General features: G+C 40.2%; 1 long non-coding RNA gene across 2 annotated transcripts; it reads right to left on the bottom strand.

Moving 5' to 3' along the window:
- Window positions 1-9611: 9611 nt before the first annotated feature.
- Window positions 9612-12074, bottom strand: LOC112201137. Of its 2 annotated transcripts, XR_002936613.2 has the most exons (3): window positions 11364-12074; window positions 10645-10719; window positions 9612-9848 (listed from the first exon to the last, which is right to left on the bottom strand). It is a non-coding gene; the product is annotated as an uncharacterized LOC112201137 (long non-coding RNA). The 2 variants fall into 2 exon arrangements; XR_005809462.1 differs by having other exon boundaries at window positions 9612-10719; window positions 11364-12070.
- Between the last annotated feature and the right edge of the window lie 11952 nt (window positions 12075-24026).

Here is a 24026-nt window from a genome sequence, read left to right as displayed (position 1 = left end):
AGTTCGTGCATATGCGGAACGCAAGAATTGGAGTTCGTACAAAGAAGTTATCGCGTTTGGAAAAATTTCCATTTTGGGTATATATACCTAGCTATTTTTGGAAATTTCCAAAACTAGCTAGGGTTTCCATTTTGGGCGGCCGGTACTGTGTATCTCTCTCCCTCTCTCTCGCGCGCAACCGATCCGAAAACAGAGCAAGGTTTCTCCGATCGATTTCTCCCTCCTCAGGCAACCTCAAGATGCCAGACTACGTCCCACGCCTTCGCCTCGACCTTGTACAGCTGCCAGTGGCATCCTTGCACCGCCTAGTGGACTGTAGCGGCGGGGGGAAGCCAGGGTCGGTTTGAGCCCGTTTTGAGTTCAACGTCGATTTCTACTTGTATCGGCCACCAAAACTCGAGATTCTTGGCTCATTAGACTCGCCTCAACTTTCTGAACAAGCACCAAAAAGGCCCGGACCTGGGGAGATCGATTTCACACTCGTCGGAGGCTTCACCGTTTTCTGCAAATTTTCGTGCCAAACCGAACTGTTTGAGGTATTTTCGATCACTTGCGTTCATTTTCTGACTTCAAGCTAGTTATGAAAGTTGCTCAAAATGATTAAACGAAGAGGAAAAGCTCAGCCCCGAAACCATAGGTGGTGGTCGGTAGCGGATCTGTCCCTAACTCCGGCGGCCTTTTCCGGCCACCTCCGGGGATCCCAAGGGCAGTTTCTGCCCATTTTTATGTTCTACGTGTCTATACAATCATTTCGATATATAGCATGTGAATTTTGGATATCGTATGATTTAGTTATGAATTTTACGATTTCGTTCGATTTGTGATCCGTGGAGACTCGGACCGTCTGATTGACTTATAGTTTTGATATAATGATCGAAGGACTGTCCCGAAGACTTTGTGTGGTCACGGGTGAAGATCTGACCGTTGGATCTTCATATAAGTGCGTTTTTGAATTGTATGCTAAGTTAATTATTGTATTTGGTTAGCTAGGTGATTGACGGTTTGAGTTGGTGGACAATTGGAAACCGTATTTTAAGCTGTTGAGAGGACGCAGCAGGATTGGAGGTAAGTAAATCTCACATGGTTCATTTACGAACCGAATTTTCTTATTGCACAATTATTTTCTATGCATGAAAAATGGTTTTAAGGAAGGAGTTTTTAAGCATATAAAAAATGAATTTCTTGGTTTTTACTCCATGTGAACTATAGTTGGTATTAGTGGTCATTCCTGAGTGGATGATTACGTGTATATATATTTACGTGATTTTATACGGAATGGTGTGACATTGAAGTATGTGTTTTTTTTTATGATTTCGTTTTTATACTTGAATGAAGGATTTATTTGCCATGATTATATTGATAATTGGTATTGTTGTGAGTATGATTTGGGTGGAGACGTGATATTGTGAAACGGGTGGGATTCTGTTTATATTTTGTTCTGCGGACTGAAATGTCCAAAGTTCGATGGTTATAATAACCAGAGTGTTTTGTTCTGAGGGCAGCAATGTCCAAAGTTCGACAATTATCATTGTGATAAACGAAGTATTTTGTCCTGCGGGTAGAAATGCTCAAAGTTCGACAGTTATAGTATTAACCGAAGTATATCGGATGCTTGCACCTGGGCCAAGGTGACAAGTAATGATTCAGATAGAGCTCTAGTCTGTTGTGGGAGTACGGTCATGGTGGTAACTAGGTTATTGCATTGTGAGTACTTTGTGCCACGTGAGTTGGGTTGGTGATTAAATTGTTGGGGTTGTTATGTGTGTTCAGATTGTTGGATTGTTTTACTTGAATTAAAAGAATTGTGATTTATTAAATCAATCTTTCATTTCTTATTTACTCACGAGCTTTGCAAAAAGCTTACCGGGTTTTGTGTTGTTGCAATCCTGGTACACTATTCAAACGGTGTAGCGGATAATCCTGCAGGTCAGGATAATCAGGGTGGAGAACGAGCTAAGTAGGGCAGTGGGGTTGACGTCAGCACTTGGTCCATTTTGGTGTGTTTTATAGACTCTTTTGAGCGTAACTTTTATTTATGGTGGTATTGTAATATTTAACTCAAGAGATAGTTTGCTACGAGGTTTGTATTATGGTTTGCCGCTGGTTAAGAAAAAAATTCAGGACTTTATTTGTATTGGTTATTATTCATGTTTCAGATTTGAATTTGTTATTCAAAATTCAAGGCGTGACAGTTTGGTATCAGAGCGTAAGGTACATATTTGGTGATATGTTAATACCTTCCGAGTGATGGCCCGTCTGCAGTGGATCCCCATCATGTGCTCTTCGGTATTAACAATGTCATTGGGTATGTGGGAGTGTTAGGAGTTGTCTAGGACGTTAGGACGTATTAGGAGTTGAATTAACCTCAATGTGTTACTACCTTGGTTAATATGGACTTGTATTGACTTATGCTGTGTTTTAAGTGTTATACATGTATTAACCAGGTATGCTATGCTCCTTAGGTAATGAATATTGTGGGAGGCAGAGGTAGGAGTCGAGGTAGAGGCCGAGGTAGAGGTAGAGGTAGGGGCGAGATTCCACATGTTGAAGTATATGAGGAAGAGGTGGAGGCGCCTTTTGTTGAGCAGCCTGTTCCACCTGAGGTTATGGTTAATGATCCCGCTCGTTTGTTAGTGTTGGCGAGGGACATTAATCGGTTGGGAGCAACTAAATTTGGGGGTGGTACAGATTATATTGTGGCTGATCAATGGATCGAGGATTTGCAGACCTATTTTGAGTTGATTGTCTGTGATAAGATTGAGAAGAGGAAGCTAGCCACTTTCGTGCTCAAGGATGAGGCTAGGGTGTGGTGGAATTGCACTCAGAGGACTATTGACGTGTCCACCATGACCTGGGATGGATTTGTGAGGATATTCAGAGAGAAATACTTCCCAGCTTCTGTGAAGGAACAGTTAGAGAGAGAATTTCTCTCACTAACTCAAGGGAAGATGAGTGTGAGAGAGTATGAGGCAGAGAAGTGGAAGATTTGGCTAAGAAGTTTCAGCGGGGGTTGAATGCTTCTATTGAGCGAGATGTGGCCATTATGGAGCTGAGAACAAAGGAGCAGATCTTAGCTAAAGCCTTGATCATTGAGCAGCAGAATCTGATCTACAAGGAGAAGGAAACAGTTAAGAGAGATTCCCAGGGAAAAGGGAAGGCAGTAGCAGGGAGTAGTGGGTCCCGAGATTATCGAGGTGGACTCTGGAAGAGACAGCAGCCTTATTTTCACCATCAAGCTCCAGCTAGGATAGCAGCAGCACCTGTTCCTATTCGGGCTGCACCTATCAGGCAGGTAGCACCAGCAGCACTTATGAGATGTTATAACTGCAAGGAGATGGGTCATACTGTCAAGGTGTGCCCGAACCCGAGGACTGGGGCATGCTATCGATGTGGACTGACTGGGCATTTTGCTAAGGATTGTACTCGACCTCAACAGGGCAGGCAGGGGAACCAGCAGAGAACACTACCACCAGCACCGGCTAGAGTTTTCGCTATTAGCCAGAGAGGCACGGAAGTGGAAGGTACTTTATTTGTTTATAACTACCTTGCCAGAGTATTGTTTGATACGGGAGCCTCCCACTCTTTCATATCTAGTTCTGTGGTAGATGTTTTGGGTTTGACTGCTATACCGCTTACTAGATCTTTGTGTGTTACATCGCCTCTTTGTGTCTCTCTTGAGCTTAGTATGTTTTGTGATGATTGCCCTATTGTAATTTGTGGTAGAGAGTTCACTGCATCTTTGATTGTGATTCCAGATCACACGTATGATGTGATTTTAGGTTTGGATTGGTTGAGTCCGAACTATGCAGTGATTGATTATTTTTGAATGATTGTGTCTTTCCATGCCCCTGGGCAACCAGTGTTTCATTGTCGTTGCCTGAGATCTGACGTCGCCATGAGGGTAGGGATCTTGGCACACATTGAATCAGTGGGTAGTACTTCAGAAATTGTAGGGATTCCGGTAGTGTAAGGGTATGCTAATGTGTTCCAGGAGATACCAGGATTACCTCCGAAAAGGGTAATGGACTTCTCCATTGATGTGATACCAGGTACCGCACCTGTATCGAGAGCACCTTATCGGATGGCTCCAGCTGAACTTAAGGAGTTGAAGGTTCAGATTGAAGGATTACTTGCACAAGGGTTCATTCGGGCTAGTGTTTCTCCTTGGGGCGCACCAGTGCTGTTTGTGAAGAAGAAAGATAATTCACTCTGATTATGTGTGGATTCGGCAGCTGAACAAGGTGACCATCAAGAATAGGTATCCCTTGCCTAGGATTGATGACATGTTCGATCAGCTTAGCGAGGCTACGGTGTTCTCCAAAATTGATTTGAGATCTCGATATCACTAGTTGAGGGTGAAGGATGAAGATATTTCTAAGACGGCATTTAGGACCAGGTATGGGCATTATGAATTTCTTGTCATGCCTTTTGGTCTAACTAATGCACCTGCAGCATTCATGGACTTGATGAACCGCACATTCAATCCTTACTTAGATTAGTGTGTGTTAGTGTTCGTTGACGACATCTTGATTTATTCAAAGTCGTCCGACGAGCATGAGAAGCATCTGAGGGTGGTGTTGTAGATTTTGAGAAAAGAAAGGTTGTATACAAAGTTTCAGAAGTGCGAATTTTGGCAAAAGGAGGTCAAGTTCCTTGGTCATGTAGTTTCGAAGGATGGAGTATATGTGGATCCTTCGAAGGTTGAAGCAGTGATGGGTTGGAGTCACCCCACTATCGTTACAGAGATCCGTAGTTTCCTTGGTTTGGCAGGGTACTACAGGCGATTTATTGAGGGGTTTTCTAGTATTGCTTCGGCTTTGACCAAGTTGACAAGGAAAGACACTCAATTTGTGTGGACAGATGAATGTGAGAAGGCCTTCAATGAGCTGAAGACTAGATTGACTACAGCTCCAGTGTTGACTATTCCATCTAGTGGTGGTGGTTTAGTTATTTACAGTGATGCTTCTCATCAGGGTTTGGGCTGTGTGTTAATGCAGCATGGTAAGGTTGTTGCTTATGGCTCTAGATAGTTGAAGGTGCATGAGCGAAACTACCCCACTCATGATCTAGAGCTAGCTGCAGTGGTTTTTGCCTTGAAGATTTGGAGGCATTATCTTTATGGTGAGAAGTTCGAACTCTTTTCTGATCATAAGAGTTTGAAGTATCTATTCTCCCAGAAGGAGTTGAACATGGGGCAGAGAAGATGGATGGAGCTCATCAAAGATTATGATTTCACCTTGGAGTATCATCCCGGAAAGGCCAATGTAGTGGCGGATGCTCTGAGCAGGAAAACCAGGGGAATTATGGCATCTCTTATGGTTCAGGAGTGGCTTATGTTGGAGACTGTATCTGAGTTTGACCTTAAGCCCACAGGAGAAGGACAAGGAATCTTTCTCGGTAGTATCATTTTACAGCCGACCTTGATTTCTAGGATCATTCAGAGTCAGACACATGATGAGTTCGCTCAAATGGTGATTTCTGATATGATTCTTGATGCCAACGAGGAAGGTCCCTCTGAGTGGACAGTTGGAGCTGATGGTGGATTGAGATTTAGATTGAAATTGTATGTTCCGGGCGGTGATAACCTCAAGGAGGAGGTCATGCGGGAAGCACATCGATCTCTATATACGGTACACCCAGGGAGTACCAAGATGTATATGGACCTATATATGAAGACAGTTTTGATGGATTAGGATGAAGAGGGATGTGGCTGAGTATGTATCTAGGTGCCTTACTTGTCAGCGGGTGAAGGCAGAGCATCAAAGGCCTGTAGGAATGTTGAAACCTTTGCCGATTCCAGTATGGAAATGGGAAGAGATCTCCATGGACTTTGTGACTGGATTGCCTAGGTCCAGACAAAGTTATGACTCTATTTGGGTGACAGTTGATTGATTGACAAAGTCAGCACACTTCCTTCCTGTGGCAAAGACGTACTCCGGTGATACATTATGTAAGTTGTATCTGGATGAGATAGTGAAGCTTCATGGTGTGCCGGTAACAATTGTCTCTGATCGGGATGCTCGTTTCACTTCGGAATTTTGGCGTAGATTCCATAAGGCTTTCGATATATCTTTGGCTATGAGCACTGCATTTCACCCACAGACGGATGGGCAGACCAAGAGAGTGAACCAGGTGATGGAGGATATGCTTAGAGCATGTGTTTTGGACTTCAAGGGAAGTTGAGCGGATCATCTACCATTGGTAGAGTTTGCCTACAACAACAACTATCACTCCAGTATCGGCATGGCCCCATATGAGGTACTTTATCGTAGGCCATGTAGGACTCCTATCTGTTGGGCGGATGTTGGAGAGAAGGAGCTCTTGGGTCCTGCGCTTGTTCGGGAGACTACAGAGAAGGTTACGACCATCCGAGACATGATCCGTATTGCACAGAGTAGACAGAAGAGCTATGCTGATCTGAAGATCTCACCTATGAAAGGTGTGGTGAGATTTGGCAAGAAGGGTAAGTTGGCACCGAGATATGTTGGACCCTTTGAGATTTTGGAAAGGGTCGGAGACTTGGCATATAGGCTTGCTTTACTAGTTAGCATGTCCGGTGTACACAATGTCTTCCATGTGTCCATGCTTAGGAGGTACATCCAAGATGAGTACCATGTGATTGATCATGGTACTATTGAGGTGAATCCGGATGTGACCTTCGTCATTAAACCTATTTGTATCTTGGATAGGTCCACGAAGAGGCTTCGTAGGAAGGAGGTTGATTTGGTCAAGATTTTGTGGAGTCACCATGACGAGGGTGATGCTTCTTGGGAGTTGGAATCGGATATGAGATCGAGATATCCACAGTTGTTCGTCGATGAGTGTGCCTGAATTTCGGGACGAAATTCCTTTAAGGAGGGTAGACTATGAAGACCCGAAATTCTCATTTAAATATTTCGTAATTCGATATTTGTTCAATTATATGATATATGAATTTTGGGCATGATTCGTATGTTGTTGCATGAGAAATTTGGTTTCGAATGAGTTTATTTTCGAAACAAACATTATTTAGGGGGGTCACTAAAATTGACTTTTTGTACGTACGGAATTTGGGAAAACTTCCTTTACGAAAGTTGCAGAGCTCGTTGATACGAGTTCGTGCATATGCGGAACGCAAGAATCGGAGTTCGTACGAAGAAGTTATCGAGTTTGGAAAAATTTCCATTTTGGGTATATATACCTAGCTATTTTTGGAAATTTCCAAAAATAGCTAGGGTTTCCATTTTGGGCCGCCGGTACTGTGCATCCCTCTCTCTCTCTCTCTCGCGCGCGCACCCGAGCCAAAAACAGAGCAAGGTTTCTCCGATCGATTTCTCCCTTCTCAGGCAACCTCAAGACTCCAGACTACGTCCCACGCCTTCGCCTCGACCTTGTGCAGCTGCCAGTGGCATCCTTGCACCGCCTAGTGGACTGTAGCGGCGGCGGGAAGCCAGGGTTGGTTTGAGCCCGTTTTGAGTTCAACGTCGATTTCTACTTGTACCGGCCACCAAAACTCGAGATTCTTGGCTCATTAGACTCGCCTCAACTTTCTGAATAAGCACCAAGAAGGCCCGGACCTGGGGAGATCGATTTCACGCTCGTCGGAGGCTTCGTCGTTTCTGCAAATTTTCTGGCCAAACCGAACTGTTTGAGGTATTTTCGATCACTTGCGTTCATTTTCTGACTTCGAGCTAGTTATGAAAGTTGCTCAAAATGATTAAACGAAGAGGAAAAGCTCGGCCCCGACACCATAGACGGTGGTCGGCGGCGGATCTGTCCCTAATCCAGCGGCCTTTTCTGGTCACCTCCGAGGATCCCAAGGGCAGTTTCTACCCATTTTTATGTTCTACGTGTTCATACAATCATTTCGATATATAGCATGTGAATTTTGGATATCGTATGATTTAGTTATGAATTTTACGATTTCGTCGATTTCTATCATTCGATTTGTGATCCGTGGAGACTCGGACCGTCGGATTGACTTATAGTTTTGATATAATGATCGTAGGACTATCCCGAAGACTTTGTGTGGTCACGGGTGAAGATCCGACCGTTGGATCTTCATATAAGTGCGTTTTTGAATTGTACGCTAAGTTAATTATCGTATTTGGTTAGGTGATTGACGGTTTGAGTTGGTGGACGATTGGAAACCGTATTTCATTGTTCTAAAAGTCGCTCTAGGCAGCGCCTAGGCGCTGGAATGTGCAAGGCCGCCCGGATTAATGCATAATCGGTGAGCAAATCATTTTGGAATTTGGGCGGGTGCCTAGGCGGGTTGGACGGGTGCTAGGAGCTCTAGGCGGCTACGCGGGTTGGTTGGGCGGTCAGGTTGTTCGAACCCCTTTTGTCTCTTCTCTTGCCGCCTCTCTCCGCTCCTCTTTTCCGACGCTGATTGATGCCATTATAGTGTCAATGCCGAAGGTTATCTCTCTCCTCAACTCTCATCTCCTTCTTGTTTTTATGTTTATGTTTTTTTTTGTTTGGGTTTACTTTTTATCTGGGGGAGAGGGGAAGAAATGACAGAGACGGGTCACGTACTGCAATCTAAAAGAGAAGCGTCACAGAGGAGAGAGAAGAGAAACGCATTTGAGAAGATGAAGGTTATCCCATTGTTTTTTGCTGTGGCGTTATGTTGTTTGAATGTTGATCACATCCAACAATAATCACTTGCTCGGTTTTTGAGATAAGGTTTGGGCCTTTGGAAGTTTGGATACGTAGATTCACAATTACCCATTCACATTATCATATTATTTAATACTGATTTTAATGTTTTAAATGTAACAAACCAATAAATTATGATATTATTTACCTCATTTATTTGTATTATTAAAAAACTAAAATAAAAAATAAAAAAAATAAAAACCACCTAGTCCCTGACTAGGCTCCCGCCTAGCACCTAGAGATATTATTTACCTCATTTATTTGTATTATTAAAAAACTAAAATAAAAAATAAAAAAAAAATAAAAACCACCTAGTCCCCGACTAGGCTCCCGCCTAGGCCCCTAGGCGCTAGGCTGTTGGCCACCACCCGACTAGCGCCTAGCGATTTTTAGAACCTTGTAATTGATTAGGAGTGTGGGACACAAGATTTGAATCTATGTATTTACTGAATATGTATGGTGTATTGTGAATGAGGATAGTTTAAGAAGTTTGGGGTTGTGCTTCTAGTAAAATTTTAAAATAAAAAAGTTAATAGGTGGTGTATTACGTAGGGGATGTGTATCTAGTATTTAGCAATATATGAATAAAATTTTCCATCAACAAAAAATAAGAACAACAACTCATTCTTTCTATTAACATTTTGCAAAATTACATCAGCAAAAATCTATTGTTCAATCAATTTTCACTACCTGAGAAATGAAACAAGGGTAATTGGACAATATAAATGATAACATGTCAACTAGATATTTGCACACCTTAAAAGGAATTCCAAAACATGGAATTAATATGATTCACTTGATTCCCACTACCTTCCATATTCATAAGGTTGTAGGATTGATTAGCATCCAAACTTGAATCCAAAGACATGTGACCATTGTAGCTTGAGTGATTCTGAGTTCCAATATTTATAAGGCCATAGTTTCTGTCACGCCCCGAATTTTGAATAACCAATTCAAATCCGAAACATGAATAATCACAAATACAAATACCAATCTAAATTTTTTTTTTTCAGAGTAACACACCTCACACCACTCAATATTACATAACCCAACTCCTCAATTTTCTTATTACAGCACACTCTCACAAATTCCAAATTGTAAAGTTTGAAATGAACATAGCGAAACTCACAATAATGCTGTGACTCGAATGACACTGCCCTAAGCAGGCCAATCACCACCTTGGTTCTCCTGACCTGCAGGATTATCCGCTACACCATTTGAATAGTGTACCGGGATTGCAACAACACAAAACCCGGTAAGCTTTTGACAGCCCGTATGAGTAAACTTAAGGATTGCACAAATTTTAATTAACAATTTCAACTCAAGCATAGAAATTGTAGTAATATCACATCCCACAATGACCACCACAAAACAACTCCCTTTCTCACTCTCATACACACACACACACACACACACACACACACACACACACACTTAGGAGTCTCAAGTAACTCCATGTTACCCTCATAAGATCACTCAACATTTGGCAGACAGACTAGAACTCTAACTGATCGTTTCCACCTACCCGGCGCGAGAGCTGGTTCACGATTTAATGCTATTAGTAACCACCAACCCGGTACAAGAGTGTGGTTCACTGATAGTATGCCATGGTCACCCCGTGACCTATTGATCTCCACAGATCAATACATCTCCACAGATCAAACAATTTATTGTTTCTCAAACAATAAAACTCAACACCTTACTATGTGGTTTCCTCAACAAAATCCATCAATACATATATATTTTTCATGTAAATAAGATATGTACATAGACATTCACACAGGAATGCCTATTAATACCAACTATAGTTCTCATGCAATAAAACAATAAATTCATTTTAAAACTTAAAATTCGTTTTCTTACCTGTGAGCCGTAGCCCTATGAACCGTAGTCGATCGAGTTCATATTTTTCAAAACAATTATTTATTTCTTAAACAATTTCCACAATTAAACATAAATCTTTGGAACTTCGGTTCGTAAATGAACCATGTGCGATTTACTCACCTCTAATCCCGCTGCATCTTCTTAACAGCTCAAACTACGATTCACAATCGTCCACCAACTCAAACCGTCAATCACCTAGTAAGATACGATCTTAACTTAGCAAATCATTCATAAACCGCACATATACGACAATCCAACGGTCGGATTCTAATTTAATGATGATCCAACGGTCGGATCGTAATTAAATGAAGATCCAACGGTCGGATCCTCACGGATCGCCCTTAGGATCATCCTCCAAAATTATCACGAAGATCCAACGGTCGGATCTTCCTGAATCGTCCTTCCAAATCACTATTTCACAATTACACGAAGATCCAACTGTCGGATCTTCGCCAGTGACCACACAAGGTCATCGGAAAAGTCATATGATCAACATATTAAAACTACAAGTCCATCAGACGGTCTGATCTTCACAGATCACAAATCGAATGATCGAAATCGATCGAAACGTAAAAATTCATAACTTAATCATACGATATCGAAAAATTGAGTATAATATATCGAAATGATCGTATTGAAGTAAAGAATCGAAAAAAGCACAGAAACTGTCCTTGTGATCCCCGAAGGTGGCCGGAAATGGCCGCCGGAGTTAGTGGCAGAGCTGCCGCCGCCGACCACCAATGGTGTCGGGGCCGGGCTGCTCTGCTTCGTTTCATCAAGCCTAATAACTTTCCTAACTAGCATGTAAGCTGAAAATGACGGGAAGGGATCGAAATTACCTAGAACCAGTCGAGGTGGCCGGAAAATACCCAGAAACCGGCGACTCCTAGTTCGATATAAAAACTTCAACCACACGCCTCGATCTCTTCTAGAAACTTGTTCATAAACTCAAGGCGAACTCCCCAGTTTAAGAATCACCCAAAACGAAGCTCTACAGCTTGGGATATCCGGATCGAAAGTTTCGTTCGATCTAAGTCGGGGTTGACTTGCAGCCGCCGCCACAGACCACTCTGCCGTGCAAGGTTGCTTCTGGGAGCTTCAGGAGGTTGAGGTGAGCTCGTGGATGGAGTTTGGTGAGGATTGATGGCTTGTAGCTCGAGTTATCACGATTGGACCCAAATCGGGTTTAAAACGAAACTGGGCTCTTCGCAGCCGCTGCCGGCCGTGCAGCGACCCAAGACTGCCACAGGAGCTGCGCAAGATAGAGTTGAAGCTGTGGGAGGTGGTCTGGTGCTGATTGGTGGCCGGTGGAGCGAGAGAGAGAACGGAGAGCTTTGCTCTGTTTTCTGAGTTCGGCCGAGATAGAGAGAGAGAGAGAGAGAGAGAGAGAGATTTTCTGATAATTAAGCTGCTATCAATCAACTAACGGTGTGGTCAATTAACAACAGTCGTGGCCCAACTAATCATGCTTAATTATGTAAAGTAAAGTGCCGATCAATGCGATCATCATTTCGCTTTGATTAAAAATCGCAGTTATTACAGTTTCGAAAATCATTCAAATCGGAATCCAAAAACAAGGTAGTATAACCAAATGTGTGTGAGTCGCAAAGCTGATATCCCCCTGTACCTAACCTCAAAATAAAATTCATAACCTTAGTTACTCTAAAGTCTAAAGACTTTAATATATATGTGGAAACAATGAACTTTCTGATTTATATATTACCATTTTCTGTGGGTAGTTGTGTTAATTGACCCAGACGACTATAATTTGTTTCTGATCCTTGTAGGCCTTGAAGAGGGAGACCAATAGTTGCTGCAACTGGATGCGTCTCCTTATCAGATAGAGGTGCTCTAGTTGGTGATTTTGTGTGTCCCTATAACATCAGAAAATTCAGTATTAGTTTAGAGTTATTTTGAAGTAGTTGACATGTATACTAAGAAAAAATAACTTATAAGCGCATCTCCAATGGCTTTGGTCAAATTTGAATTTGACATATGACATGGCAAATTTGATATAGCAACATTTTGACCATTTTTAGCTCTAATGGAGATGTCAAATTTGAATATTAATTTAATATATAAATTCTATTTATGTTGTTTTTCCTTTTTTTTATTTTTATTATTATTATTATTATTTTTATCTTGTAATCACAAAAATGTTCACCTGGTCAGTTATTGACCAAGAAAATAATGCTCAACCACCCTTAGATTTGCATCCAAGGGCAGAGAGAATTATTATTAAGTTGAGGTGTTTTGTTTTCCACCCTTGGATGTAAATCTAAGGGTTGTTGAGCATAAATTCTTTGGTCAACAACTGACCAGGTGAACACCACTGCTTGTAATCAAAGATCATACAATGAATGGTTCCATTTAAAAGATGCAATTGAGATTTATGAGAAAAGAGATGCAATTGAGATTATGAGAATACATCAAGATGGGAATACATAGCAGGAAACAGAAACAGCCAAAAAACTAGCAGGAAACAAAAACAGCTTGAATTTGATAGCAACAAACTAATACATAGCAACAAACTGATACAAACTAAAATGGATTGAAGTCTTTCTTGACCCCCACAAGAGCAACTAGTCTTCAAAAATCAATCTGCACAAGTCCTCATCAATTTAAGATATCAGTCTGCACATTAACTCATCAACTTTATTAGTCACATGTTAGGTAATAGAAACAATTAAAGGCCATGTAGTTGACAGTCTATTCTGCCAACCAAGCTCACCAAAGCTGAATGTCTCACAAAATGCAACATGACAACAAAAAGTAACTAATTTAAATGATATTCCTTCATCCTCGATCAGTGAGGAACAAGATATTGCAGAAAAAGAACAAATAACCTTTTGCTGCAAATCTGGTAGGTGGTCAACTCGTCTGCAGAAAAAGAACATAAAAATCAATGCAGCTTAGTGAGTCATTTAACTCAAGAACAAAAAGATCAATGTTGTATGGTCCTACACGTCTAATTACAAAACCAGCAACTCAAAACAAGAAAACGAATTTGGTGACTGCATCCTAAACTGAAAATTTGCAGAAACTCAAAAAATCAGCTTTTGGAGAACTACTGTTTTTATAATTTCCAGAAGCTGCCAAAAATCACCATTATGTTAACTTCGGACCAGTCAATTGAATTAAGAAATTTTGAAACCAATTTGGGTAAACCTATAAAATAGACATACCTATTGTAGTATAACATCATGCCATGATCTCTCCTCGAAGCCCAATTATGTAAACATTTCCATTAAAGAACAATGGTAATGGAACAAACAATGTAAAAACGAAAATGGAGCCTCAGAATAAATTCAATAAGCAAACTCTGAGGAGCTACATTTCTATCATTGAACCATAAACCCTATCATTGACAATGATCAGAGATTATCATCACCTCACTTCCGTTGTTGTATGTCACAAAAAAAAAACTAACTTTTATTTAATTTGCAAAGTAAAATCACATTATGGCATTTCTAATATAGAAACCAACGGGAACTTGCTAGTCATGTATGTCAAGCTGCCAAACCATAACACACAAGAATATTCATTCCTTGCACTAATTAGGACTATGAAAATTGGTGCCTTTACACTTGTGACATTAAAAAAATTTACAGCTTCCATAGGAGGCAAAAGAAACATTACCTAAGTTCTTGGGGTCGTAACAGAGGAGCTTTGAATTAGTGATTTTGTAAAGTTTATCATGAGCATTGTGAACATGCCTGAGTGGAGAAGTCAACATCAGTTCATGAGTTGATCTTGAAGCAGGTTTCCAGTGAAGCCTCTGCAATATTTGATATTTATTTGTTAATTAAAAGTTAATGGCAAGTGAAGACAATTATAGCTCATGAAAATACATAAAATGCTTTGTCATGATGTGATTTTAGAACTTACAACAAGATTGGCCAAAGCAATCCCAATAATGTCTCCGTTTGTAGCTATCTCAAGCCCTGACAGTGAATTGCTTGTTAAATCCGATACCTTTGATCTAGGGTCTTAGACACACCTTCCATTGACAATTGCAAACAGACTGTGTCCTAAAGTTACCTTGAACAGCTCCTAGACAAAAACAAGAACAATGATAGGCTATCAATTTCTAAGTTCAACCAAACGTACGTACATGACTTCAGGTAAGGATACATGATAATGAATTAAGCAGAAAGTAGATATTATGAATTTTTGATGCATCAACAAACAAAAACTATGCATCATAAGCTACTGACTACCAAACTAAATCATTTGAAAGAACTCATGGGAAAGTAGAAAGTGACAATAATAACAAACCTCTGGATATCCTGTTTGCGGCCAGATCAAAAATTCTTCCCCAACTCGAGATCCCCTATGGTCAGACTAAGTCTTCGGCAAACCTCAATGTATATAATGCTAAGCATAATTGCTGTCAATAAGGAAACACATATTCAGCCATCATGCTACATCAATATATCCAAAGAATCATATCACAGATGAATTTTCCAAAAGCCTTAAACACAAAGATCAGCAAGAAATATGCCTTTAATTAGTGACTAAATATGTATAAAGGAAGCAAGGGTTAAACTTCACGAACTCCACCCAAGTACAATTAAGATCAATGCATTCGACACCAATAGACATAGGTGACGAGTAGTATATAGTCTGCAAAGTTTAACAGAACACAAACAGTAGTCATACATCACTATTAACAAAAATAAAACAACAATCCTATTTACCATTCAGTTAATAAACTTTAACTCATCAACTTTCTTTCCAATTTTGCTAACAGAGAAAGCAAATTTCATCTAGTTAATGCACATTGAACTTTCTTTTCCATTTTGCTAACAGAGAAAGCAATAAAAACATGCTTTGACTCACATCAACTTTCCTTTCCATTTTGCTAATAGAGAAAGCAATACAGAGATGATTTAACTCATTTGCATTTATTAATGCATATGCATTCTCACAACAAGCTATTGGAAATAAAAGCAACTCAGTTTCTCGCCTAATTAGACTGTTAACAACCAAACAACTACTCACAACAAATGAAGGAACCAAACAGCTACCCACAAACCCCGGCGTCTTCTTCTTTCCTTCTCTCATAGAGCAGTAATTTGCAAATTCATGAATTCTTCGTCTGATGATGAATTGGCAAGATCCCAAAATTCCTCATTTGCAGCATCTAAAGATGAATCTGAATTTTTTTGATCCATGTTCCTAATATTCAAGAAGAAAAAAGAAACTTGAAGACAGGAAGCTTGAAGTTTTGGGTGAGAGGAGAGGAAGCTTGAAGTTCTTGGTGAGAGGAGAGGAAGAAAGATGTGAGAGAGAGAGAGAGAGAGAGAGAGAGAGAGAGAGAGACACAATAAAAAAAAAAGACAGAAAGTGAAGAAGCTGTCAAATTTGACAGAGGAGAGTCTTATGTCAAATACAAGTGTAAAAGGCAAATGGGTTGGAGAATAGTTTGGTTGGTCAAAAATAAACGTTAGGTGTCCATCTGGCAAAAGATCCATCTGTTGGAGATGGTCTAATAAGCTTGTCAAGTGATGAAAATTGATAATATTTTAGAATATATTGACCATTCTTTATGATGAGCTCTCTACTTGATTAGCTATCACTTCATCATTCTTTTGAACCTACAAAATTTCAAAGGAAGATACTATTTGTAAGCAAGGTAATTGCAAAAGGCAAGAACACTAAATACTGCAAGCACAAAATATAGAGAATAAAGGTCTTAGCTGCACAAAGAGGGACCTATAAACAAAGAACCAGCGAAGAAACAAATTGGACAATGCCTTTGTGTTTACCTCCTTTGACTTGTTGCAGTGTCTTTTATTACACTTGTTCGTTCCAGGCTTTATACTTCTCTTTGGAGCTCCTTTTGTCTTCAACACTGAGGGTCAAGAACTGTTGTTTGTTGCGTATTACAACTAACGTTTTTATCCTCATCACATCTTCACTGGGATTATGAGCTTTTGAGAGATTGGTTGACCACTGCACACTTTTTCAAGGTTTCTTTCAGTCCAAGATATGCAATATCAAAATTATCTTCAAACATTGATCCTTCCTTACTCAGTTTTGTAGCTTCTCGAAACAATTCGTCAAAACAATCTTTTCTGTACTTCACTTCTTTTTGAGTTTGCTTTATGGTACTGCTGTATATGGTCTTCACATTCTTTGTCCACCGCTCTAATATATAGTGAGATCTATGGAATGTCGAAAACTCCCAAAGAGTAGAACACAGCAAGATGCATGTCTACAAAGAAACCCGTTATATTCAAATAGGCGACAGCTACAATGAATCTCATTATTTCTTGCATCCCATTCCACCTTGAAATCGAAAACAACCCATGCATATGCACTGATTGTCTGTGCATACTGCCACATAACACGCATGCCCTACCTAATAATCTCTCGATCATATATCCACTTTATATGTCTTAAAGACTTAGCTAGCTGCTAGACTCATAGTTATATACAAAGATCGATCGATATGGACAAGCAGAAGGAAGAGTGTCCAAACTGTAGAATAGCTGTAAATCTTATGTAATTATGATTCTTATTTATTTAGGTTATCATGTTATTATAGGAATGATTGTTTCCTATTAGGGTTAGACTACTCCTCTTGTCCTTGTATATATACCCCTTTGTGGGATGAATAGAATATTATTGAAAACCCTAAAATCAAAGTATTCTTTTCTACTTGGTATCAAAGCAGGTTTAATCCTTTGAACTTGCCTGCATCCTTTAAATCCTGAATCCTGAATCCTGAATCCCAAAGCACACCACAAACCGCTGCGTACCACCACCATTAAAATCAAGCCATCCCTGAATTTTTTGAAACCCTAGAAAAACCAAACCTGAAAAAAAAAAAACAAACAAACCCCAAATTCCTCAATGGCCGGACCTGCAATTGAAGGCAAACAGTCAAATCCCCAGAAGACAATGGTGTCATCCTCACCTATCATCCATCACCACTACACCACCCAACAAGACAACTCTGCTTTCCCCACAAGTGTTGTCTTGAATGAATCCAACTACACCATATGGGCTCCTCTTATGAGAATGCGCATTGGAGCACGAGGGAAGGTTGGTTATCTGACCGGAGTAAAGGCTGAACCCGCCATGAATTCTGCAGAGTATGCAGCTTGGGCCACGGACAATGAAAAGGTGAAAAGTTGGTTAATTGACTCCATGGAATCCTCTCTCATGAACCAGTATATTCGTCTTCCTACTGCGAAAGATATTTGGGAAGCTGTAGAGAAAACCTTTTATGATGATTCTGATGAAACCCGAATCTTTGAGTTGAATAAAAAGTGTTTTGAAGCAAAGCAGAATGGAAGGCCCATTCCGACCTACTACAATGAGTTAGTGGCAATGTTCCAGGAGATTGATCAAAGGGTGGCCTCTCAACATGATAATGTTGCAGCTGTCGTTCAAGAAACTTCAGCAATGTCCCGGATGCATGTTCACTTGTTTTTGAGTGGACTTGACCCAGAGTATGATCAGGTGCGTGGAGAAATCCTACGCAAGGAGCCTAAATTCTCCTTGGAGCAGAGCTATGCTTACATTCGCAAGGTGCAATCAGAGAAACAAGCTATGGGGCGTTCGGTACCTACCGAATCTTCTGTTATGGCCGTTCAACGCCGACCAGGTCCTCCTCCAGGCTTCTCAGGTCCTTCTCCATGTCGTCCTCATGACAAACCAAACTCATACATTGTCTGTGGGGAAGTAGGTCATATCAAGGAGTGGTGCTATGAAGTGATTAGCTACCCTGATTGGTGGGACTTCACCAGGAAACCGTGAAAGAATCCGGGCAAGGCGGCTATTGCTACTACAGAGGAAGAGCATCTCGACAATGCCTCCGCTAATGTAGCGCAGTCAGGTATGAAGGGTAAGGCTACTTTGAATAATACATGGATAATTGATTCAGGTGCATCTGATCATATGACCAATGACCCTAGTCTTGTGAAAAACCTTAGACGTTCCTCTCAAAATATTGTCTCTACTGCTGATGGTACTCCAACTCTGGTCACCGGAGAAGGTTCTATTGTTGTATCTGATACCTTAACCCTCGAATCTGTCCTAGTTGTTCCCTCACTAGCTTATAATCTCCTATCTGTTGGTCAGATTATTTTAGTACTTGCATGTATTGTGACCTTCTATCCATCTTTCTGTGTGTTTCAGGACATTCTGACTCGGCGGATTCTTGATTATGGTGTTAGAAGGGGAAAATTATACTACCTGGATCTGACAGAGACTGGAGCAAACCAGAAGCATCTTCTGGGGCAAGCTAATCAGATTAATGGGGTAGAGAATGCAAAGGAAGCAGTATGGTTATGGCATCGCCGTTTAGGTCATCTATCTTTTAGTTATCTTAAGAAGCTGCAACCTCATTTGTTTTCGGTTGTCAGTGATTTGGATTTCCATTGTGACATTTGTGAACTGGCCAAGAGCCACCGTATTTCATATTCACCAAGTCTTAATAAAAGTCCTGTTCCTTTTATGAAAATTCACTCTGATGTCTGGGGTCCTACAAAGATTCCTTCTCTTTCTGGAGCTCGGTATTTTGTAACGTTTATTGATGATTGCACTCGCATGACATGGGTGTCATTACTGAAGAATAAGAGTGATGTATTTGGAATGTTTATCGAATTTCACAAAATGGTGGCAACTCAGTATCAACAATCCATCAGAGTGTTTCAGTCTGACAATGGTGGAGAGTTTGTGAATGGCCCTATGATTGAGTTTTGCCGGTCACATGGAATTCGTCATCAAACCTCCAATTCTTATACTCCTCAACAGAATGGGTTAGCAGAATGGAAGAACAGACAGTTGATGGAAGTTGTTCGTGCTTCCTTATTTGGCATGAATGTACCTCGGTCCTATTGGGGAGAAGCAGTAAAATCTGCAGCATATCTTATCAACCGTACTCCTTCACGGGTGATTGAGTTTCAGAACCCTCATCAGAAGCTTCATACATTTTTGACCATCCCTTCTATGCCTAATTTGGAGCCCCGGGTGTTTGGGTGCACAGCCTATGTTCATATTCCCAAGCCTCAACGCAGCAAGCTTGATCCCCGTGCCCGTAAGTGTATCTTTGTTGGTTATGCTGACTTCCAGAAGGGTTATCGATGTTATGATCCCCTTACTGGCACTTTACATGTCTCTCTTGATGTTGCTTTTCATGAATCCGAGCCTTATTACTCAGGGGGAGCTTCTCAGTCTTCCCTTCAGGGGGAGAGAGGTTGTGAAGGGAATCCTCGTTCTATTATTGATTTTGATGTCTTTGAAGACTTGGAAAATTTGGAGGATACATTTGAGGGTAGAAATTTGGAAATAGAAAATGCAGTTGCCGAATAGAGCATTGTGAATTCCAAAATAGACAATACGACTGCCGAACGAAGTGTTGCGAATTCCGAAACAGAAAATGCGACTGCCGAACAGAGTGTTGTGAATTCCGAAACAGAAAATGTAACTGCGGAACAGAGTGTTGTGAATTCCGAAACAGAAGAGACGACTTTTCTAGATAGTTTGAATCAAAATCAAGACGTATATGAAGCTCACACACAAGATATTCCCCCTTCTGCATCACCAACTGAAGATCCTGGTCAGAATGATCCTCCTCAGGTACCCCTAAACTTTAATGAATCTTCTAGGTTAGAAAGTGTCGAACCTAGGAAATCACAAAGGGTTACCAAGGGAATTCCTAAGAAACAATATGAACCAGATATCAAAGCCAAAGCTAAATACCCTATAGCTAATTTTATGTCTAACCATAGGATTTCTGGGTCACATGCACTTGTTATTGATCAATTATCTACTGTATCTATTCCTAGTAACGTGCAGGATGCATTGACGGATCCAAAATGGATAAAGGCAATGAATGAAGAATTGGAAGCTCTTCAAAAGAATGCAACATGGGAACTAGTACCTATGCCGGTTGGAAAGAAGACTGTAGGGTGTCGTTGGGTATTTACTGTGAAGCTTAATGCAGATGGAACTATTAATAGATACAAGGCGAGGTTGGTTGCCAAAGGATACACACAACGTTATGGGATTGATTATGAGGAGACTTTTGCACTTGTGGCAAAGATCAATACTGTTCGGATTCTAATCTCACTTGCAGCAAACAAAGATTGGCCCTTGCACCAGTTTGATGTGAAGAATGCGTTTCTTAATGGGAATTTGGAAGAAGAAGTGTACATGGATGTGCCCCCAGGTGTTAAGAATTACCCAAGTGAAGTTGGCAAGGTGTGTAAATTGAAGAAGTCTTTGTATGGCCTGAAGCAATCTCCAAGAGCCTGGTTTGGGAGATTTTCAAAGTCCATGAGAGCCTTTGGGTACAGACAGAGCAATTCTGACCATACCTTGTTTATCAAGCGCAAGAATGGTAAGATTACAGCTCTTATTGTGTATGTTGATGACATGATTGTTACAGGGGATGATCCGAAAGAGATGAATGAGTTACAAAAGTATCTGTCAAAGGAGTTTGAAATGAAGGATCTGGGGCAACTGAAGTATTTTCTGGGTATTGAAGTTGAGAGGTCTAAGAAGGGAATTTCACTGTCATAAAGGAAGTATGTTCTTGACTTACTTACTGAAACGGGGATGCTGGACTGCAGTCCAATTGAGACACCCATTGAGATGAATCACAGACTTGCCATTTATCCTGATCAAATTCCAACTGATAAAGGAAGGTATCAACGTCTTGTAGGAAGGTTGATTTATCTTTCACATACTAGACCTGATATTGCTTATGTTGTGAGTGTTGTCAGTCAGTTTATGCATTGTCCTAGTGAAGAACATATGGATGCAGTTTTTCGGATTTTGAAGTATTTGAAGATGGCTCCAGGTAAAGGATTACTGTTTGAGAAAAAGGATGAATTAGAAGTTGGGGGATACACAGATGCAGATTGGGCTGGTGATAAAACTGACAGGCGTTCTACATCTGGGTACTTCACTTTTGTAGGAGGGAACCTTGTCACTTGGCGTAGCAAGAAACAGAAAGTTGTGGCCAGATCAAGTGCAGAAGCTGAATTTCCAGGTATGGCACATGGAGTCTGTAAAATGTTATGGATTCGTAATGTCCTGAAAGATCTAGGTTACAAGCTTAGACAACCTATGGATTTGCATTGTGATAATAAAGCTGCAATTGAGATTGCACATAATCCAGTTCAGCATGATAGGACAAAGCATGTGGAGGTTGACCGTCATTTTATTAAAGAAAATCTTGACAGAAAGGTTATTCGTTTTCCATTTGTAAACTCAGAAGAGCAGTTAGCTGATGTTCTTACTAAAGGAGTGTCCAGGAAGATATTCGACAGCTCAGTTGACAAGTTGGGCATGATAGATATCTATGCACCAACTTGAGGGGGAGTGTAGAATAGCTGTAAATCTTATGTAATTATGATTCTTATTTATTTAGGTTATCATGTAATTATAGGAATGATTGTTTCCTATTAGGGTTAGACTACTCCTCTTGTCCTTGTATATATACCCCTTTGTGGGATGAATAGAATGTTATTGAAAACCCTAAAATCAAAGTATTTTTTTCTACTCAAACAGCGTCGAAGATTATAGTAGCACTGTAAATTCAAGGAACGTCCAACCCATGATCATGAAAAAGAGAGGAAGGCCAAGGAAATGTAATGGGAAAGATCATGAGGATCATCAGTACTATAACAACAACATTAATAATCAAAACGAGAGCGGCCGGAGGCATCAGAAATCAGCTGAAGCTGAAGAATCCATCAATTCTGTTGAAACTTGATTATGAGGAGCCTGCAGTACATACAAAGAGACATAGACCACGCAAAAGGACACCGAGGGGAGCTGCAGTTTGAACCTTCCATACTATAGATTTATAGATCTTATGTTTCTTGGGAAAGTCTCACTTCATAGACTATAATCTTAGTATTTATACCAAGAATGACGTTATATATTTACATAATCGATCTAGGGAAATCAAGGCATGTTCTTATAAATTTCCTCATCATCATAGTTGCACAATTTAAGCCAGAAACGAGTAGCCACACATACACACACATGCATGAACATGCCTGCTAATTAGTTCTTAATTATATGTATACTTGTTCAAAATAAAAATCTTGAACCTCTCCAAAATTCAAACAAGTATTGCCTATGGATTATCTCAATGTTCTAATCAATATTCATCTATATTACATATGAATTGCTTGGCTCAATTTTGTTGTTTGTTCTATATATGCTACTCGATATAATTGATCGAGGGCATATGCTACATCTTTTTTGCGACATGTTGCTCGATTCAGAAAAATTTTAATGTTAAATTTTGTATACATGAGATATCGACAAGAGGAAATTGCCATGCTTCGTTAATTTTTAAACTGGCACCATCTACGTGATCAATTCATGGCTGTCATAACATGATTCCAAACTGTTTAGCAAGTTAATTAAGTACCAGGTCTGTCAACTTAATAATCAATAATGTTGGTCAAGTTTATGAAACAAAGAAATCTTAGATACATCTGTTTCTGCAGAGCCCGAGATAGCCTCAAGAGCCTCATAAGAAACAGGTGCATATATATGTATCTCAGGCTTGAGCAGAGGAATTGTTGTGTTATTGATTATTGTGTTATCAAATTAATCATGATCCGAAATTGAATGATCGAGGGAGACCACCAAATATGTCATTAATTAATAGTGTCAAAAAAATCAACAATTTTTATCTTCTGATCTGAGAATGTGGAATTACCATTGAAATAAATAGTCAACATACATCAGACATACTATAGCTATACAATACGAGATAGCTAGCCATAGAGGACTATCGATCATTGACCCAAACATAAAAGTCGAAAACCATAAGCGCATTCTCTGCTAGAAGGTGTACGTGCCACCCGATTACAATCACGTGGGACTAAATTACAAGAACTGAACAAAAGAAACATAATAAACTGAACTTCCTTAATAAAAACACCTTCCACAGACCAATTTTCCTCCAAACATTGGAAAGACAATTTCCTTTGCATCATATTCCTAAATAACGTGAGTCAAACTATGTTGTCTTACCTGCATTCCCAAGCTCATCACGTACAACTCTGATACCTTCGCAAAGAAAGAGCCCTTCATTCCTTTTGAATCGAAACAGCCACCAGTAAGAATCCAAGAAAATTAATCAACTATATAACATCCTTCTTTTTTTTTTTTGCTTTTTTTTTAACAAAAAAAACACTATATAACATCACCTTCTGGTGCGAAGAAGCTCTCTTTGCTGGTGGAGCATTCTGTTTTGAGAATTGGGACGTAAAGGCATAACGACACTACAAAGATAGCCAAGTTGAGTGAGAGGTTATTGTGGAGTGAGCCACAGTTGCAAGGACAGACAGGGGCGGATTCACATAGAGCCCAGATTAGGCACTTGTCTAGACTAGATTTTTGAGTTTACACTGATTTGGTGTAGGCAAGGTATGTGAAAATGGCAGAAATTGGGCAAAATCATGGCAAAACTAGGGCAAAATCTTCATAATTGCCTCCAGAATCTATAGCTGCCCTCT

The sequence above is a fragment of the Rosa chinensis genome, chromosome 4 (genome assembly GCF_002994745.2).
Source record: "Rosa chinensis cultivar Old Blush chromosome 4, RchiOBHm-V2, whole genome shotgun sequence".
NCBI classification, from domain to species: domain Eukaryota; kingdom Viridiplantae; phylum Streptophyta; class Magnoliopsida; order Rosales; family Rosaceae; genus Rosa; species Rosa chinensis.
This window is presented reverse-complemented; position numbering and strand designations above follow the sequence as displayed.